This window comes from Carlito syrichta, unplaced genomic scaffold (assembly GCF_000164805.1).
Source record: "Carlito syrichta isolate Samal-C Ts95f unplaced genomic scaffold, Tarsius_syrichta-2.0.1 Scaffold108052, whole genome shotgun sequence".
Lineage (NCBI taxonomy): Eukaryota > Metazoa > Chordata > Mammalia > Primates > Tarsiidae > Carlito > Carlito syrichta.
The window spans coordinates 216,313-221,030 of NW_007052148.1; the positions used below are offsets into that span (position 1 = coordinate 216,313).

Here is a 4,718-nt window from a genome sequence, read left to right on the forward strand (position 1 = left end):
GCAGCTCAGCGCCGTGTGCCCGGGCAAGCTTGGCAGCATGGCCTCCACTCCCACTGGGCAGCAAACGAGAGGTGGGGAGAACTGCCCCACCTGGGGTGGGGGGATGTGAGCAGTGCCTGCACCCCCGAGACTGTCACAGTGACATCTCTCTGTTTTTCTGAAGTGGAGACGCAGAGGTCTGGCAGCACCTGTACTCTGGAAAGCAGGCATGTGGGGGCCAGGGCCACTGAGACCCCGGGCCTTGGAGGGTGGAAGGGCAGACACGTTGGCTAGCAACACCAGCCTAGCGGCTTAGGACAGGAAGCCATCTGACGGAAGCCGTCTGACTGCCAGCCCCACGTGGGGCCCTGGAGCAGCGGGGGCCGGGCTGGGGAGACAGAGCCAATCTAAAGAGCATCAGGGCAGCTCCTGCCAGAAGGTGACCTTGTGTGCTGGGACAGCTGCCACCCGCGCTGGGCACCTTTGGGGGCACAAAGTGATGGCCGGCGGGCCACTGCCGGCCGGTGTGCGGGAAGCCTGCCAAGGCCTTCCCTGCACTGGCCCTGCTGTCCCTGGGGGACCACGCTCCTCTCTAATCCCTTCCTTCCCTTTGCATCTCGAGCTCTCCGAACAGGTGAGCGGCAGACGACAGGCTGGTCCACGCTGGAAGCGCGCTCTGACCCTGGCGCTTCTAGCAGGCCACCTGTGGCCCGATTCTTCCCACTGGTCACTTCCTCCAGGAAGCTCTGTGGACATTGGGGAGGGTCCCGAGGGATGGCATCCCTGGTGCCCCCACTCAGCTTTACTTGCCTGTCCTTCCTTGTACATCCACCTCCCCGCCTCCTCCCACCACACAGAGGATTCTGATTTTAATGTGAGTAGGAGCCATTTGCACATCAAAAGTCAGATTTGGTCTGGACAAGGTGATCACACCTGTGGCTCTGACTGGGGGACCTTGGGCACTGTGGGACCCTCGCACCCACTGTCAGGTCACCTGACACCTGGAACGCCTTTCCTCTGGCCCAGGTGTGCCAAGCACACCCCTGCCAACTCCCTGCTCCTGATGTATCTGCAGGAACTCACCCTGATGTGCAAGGCATCGCATGCTGAGTTCTCAGCACTTGCAACTTGCTTTTGTTGCTGGTGCTTTTGAGAAGCCAGAGCCAGAAGGACCGTGCGGCGCTGTGGTCCTCCATGTGTTTTCTCAGCCTCAGGGTCTTCTAGAATCCTGAGGGAGGAAGGGTCACTTGGAAGAGCATTAGGGGTCCCTCAGCATGTCCACAGGGTGCCAGAACCTCTCTTGGTACTTACAGAGAACAGGGGTCGTTTTATAACTAAAGCGTTTATTTCCATTCAATTTACTAACCGATTGTTCCGCTCAGGTGTCTGCGCTGGCTTACAGGAGGGAGTCTGTGGCCAGACTCCTTGGCCGAGGGCTTCCCCATGGCCAAGACCTTCAAGCCTGGCAAAGGTTTGGCGGGGGAAAGGGGGGAGAGAAGTCACACGCTTTCTCCCCAGGGAAGGGAAGGGTGAAGCCTGCCCGAGCCTCTGAGGGCACCCTCTGGAGGGCTGGGGTATCACAGTGAATGATCCGGGTCCTGGCCTCCGATGCAGCTGGGTTTAGGCTCCCAGAGGTGAAACTCTGTGGTGGCCAGGGACCTGGAAGGGGCCCATTTGCCTGGGACCTGCTAGACGGACGGGGCAGGCGAGTTGGGGAGTGGGCACAGACTTCCAGCCCCACTGCCCCAGAGCCCACTTCCTACACCATCCGTCCCCTTCATAACAGTCCTGGGTGGGAGGCACCTCCCTCTCCCCCCCCCACATCCCACTCAAGTCTCTGAATGGCCCTGATGGCCCCGTGGCAGTTGGCTTTGGTGAGGCCTGGCGGCAGGTGGGACGAGGAAAGAGTGTCAATGAAAACCGTATAAAAAGTCCAGAAATGTGCATATAAAATCTCGCCCTTGGTGTATTGCCTAAGTCAGTAAGCAGAAAGCACCTTCTTCCTGGAGAAGGATCAAGTCCTCAAAAGGTAGGAAATGTCAAAGTGTCACTTCATTGTCATTAAAAAAAAAACCCCAACAAACAAACCCCCCAGAACCAAAAACCACCCCGACCAAAAGACCCCGAGTTCACAAATCGCTGTAAACAAACCCAGATGCAGGATCAGTCAACCCTTCTCAGTGGCAGTCGTAGCTGATGGCAGTCACTGCGGCATTAATCCTCGAGGCGGGAGCTGGCAGGAGTGGGCGCCTGGGCGGGGCCGCTGGGCTGTACGCATGATATGTACGTGTGGCTGCAGACCTGGGAGGCCATCCTCAGGAGGGTTGGCCTTTCTGGTGTCCTGGTGTTCTCCCTGACCCAGGAGGACACAAGCCCCTTTCGGCCCCGTGAGCTGACAGGAGGAACAGTGTCTTTCACTGGAGTTTTTAAAACATTCTCTGAAGACAAAAACTCTTCTGCACTGGCAGCGGGGACGGAGCTCTCAGAGGGCCCCTGGGACGGCCACCTGTCCACTAGTCCATCTGCCTGGTGCTCAGCGGTTGAGTGAGGCCCCACAAGAGCCACTCGGTGTAGGAGGGAAGGACAGCCCTTGGCTCGCCCCTTCACATTTGTTTTCCTGGAAGTGTCTCTTGGCTCCTGCCCGGTCACCTTCCCAGAGGGAGCTGGAGAGAAACTGCTCTTGGTCTCCGACGGGACACATCGCACGGATCTCCCAAGCCCTTTCTCTTCCCCAAGAACAGCCATCGCTTTCCTCATGAGAATCCTCTTTAAAAAATATTCCTTGTGTTTCCCGCCCCCTCCCAGGTCTGTTTTCTCATCCCCGGTTCCCTTTGTTTCCGTCTTTGAGTTGCATGTGTTCTCGGTGACGTCTCGTGGCTGGAGCACGGCTTGGTTCTTCCTGCTGCCCCTGGCCTCCTGGCGGGTGGCTGACCCTGCAGTGGACGGAGCACCAGGATGGCCGGCGGCAGGGGTGGAGGGGGCGGGGCCTGGAGGAAGAGGTGAGCAGAGGCAGGCGAACGTCAAACCTCCACAGACTGAATCTGGTTCATCTGTGCCCGCATCACCTGGATACTGTTCAGGATTTTTTTCTGGTGGCCAGCCAAAGTGACCCCAACCCGGAGAATGTCCCTTTGGGAGAGAAGCACGTGTGTTAGGGAGCTGTGGGGGCGCAGGGGGCTCCATGCCTGGTAGAGAGCCGCCCGGGCTTCCCCAGGGGCTTGGTGCTGAGGATAGCAAGGGCTGGAGGGGTGGGTGGGGGAGTAGGCAGGCGGCTGCAGCCGGAGTGACTATGGTGGAAGAGCACTTGACTGGGAGTCAGGGTGCCTAGCTGTGGGGAAGGGAAAGACAAATTGCAGATACAAAGCACCTACTGCCTTTATTTCTCCTTCAACCTTCCTACCCACTTTACAGATGAGAAAACCGAGGCTGAGGGAGGCGCTGGGATTTGCCCAAGGTCATGCAGCTGGTGGGTGGCAGTAAGGCCTGGGTATCAGGCCGGATGTGACCCCACAGTTGGCCACCTTGCCCCGGGTCCCCCACATCCCCACTGGGACACTATTCCTCGCCCGCCAGCGTGCCTCACTTGGCTGAGGGAGTGCGTGGGGCAGACGGGCGAGCTCACTGTGGCGGGCACTTACTCCATCATCATCTGAGACACGATGTCAAAGGACGTGAAACCGGCGCTGGCGAAGCTCTCCTTGTACTGCCCCATCTTGATGGCCTCCAGCCACTCGTCCACCGTGTTAAAGCTGGTGTAGTCGGGGATCGTTCGGTCCAGCAACGGCAGGTTGATGCTGGGGGTGGGGGTGGGTGAGACGGTCAGGGGATGGCTTGTAGGGCGTGGGAGGGTGAGTATGAGAGTGGATGCGCCTTTGAGTCATGTGTGCCCGTGCACATGTGTATCCATGTATGTGAGCCTCGTGAGTGTGTGGATATGTATCTGCATGCCCGTGGGCATGAGCTTGAACCTGTGTAAACACACATGTGTACATGCATAAGCATGGGAGAGTGAGTCTGCAGGATGCAGAGCTGGGGCCACCCAGGAGGGCTCTGCAGGAATCTCTGAGTGGCTGGACTACGATTGTGAGTGGAAGACACTTCTCTGTGCTTCCGATTTCTAGGAGGAGGAATTTGGGCTGGCCTACTATGCTGATTATTCACTAATTCCTTCCCCAGTGCCAGCTCCACTCTTCTCCGCCAGGGTTTGTGCTACAGCAGGTAGACCGTGTGGCCGGCATCCCCAAAGTCCAGCTGAGGCTGGTGGTGCTCACACAAATGACTTCATGACTGGCAAGGAGGCTAAAAGCTCAGAGTGACTTTATCCAGAGAGTCAGGAGTGGCTGACGCAGGGTCATGGTGAGTAGTGACAGGCAGAGGTGAGCAGGAAGCTCTTGTGGCCATGAGAACTTTGTTTGGCCCAAGGAGTCTCTGGCCACAGCCAGCGCTGGATCCTGAGGATGTCTGGCTGGACCCCTTGTAAGCCCTGTGGGTCCTGAGGAGTAACTGTGGACAGGACCAGCAGTGGGACCCATAGCAGCCATCCAGGAAGGGGGTGGTGAGTTGTCCTGAGAGAGTTGCCCTGGGATCTTGGGGAACAGGGAGGCACTGGGGTATCTGAGCTGACACCCCTCAGGCTGACCCAGTATGGGTGTGTGGTGAGTACAAACTTCTGGATGGGGTGTGTGCTTAGGTGCCAACGGAGATGTGTAGGTATGAGAGCCAGAGACCGTGTGTATATC

At 58.2% G+C, this 4,718-nt stretch overlaps 1 long non-coding RNA gene across 1 annotated transcript; it reads right to left on the bottom strand.

Moving 5' to 3' along the window:
- Nucleotides 1–2,804: 2,804 nt before the first annotated feature.
- Nucleotides 2,805–3,786, bottom strand: LOC103270807. Its single transcript, XR_504997.1, has 2 exons — nt 3,618–3,786; nt 2,805–3,108 (listed from the first exon to the last, which is right to left on the bottom strand). It is a non-coding gene; the product is annotated as an uncharacterized LOC103270807 (long non-coding RNA).
- Nucleotides 3,787–4,718: the final 932 nt, after the last annotated feature.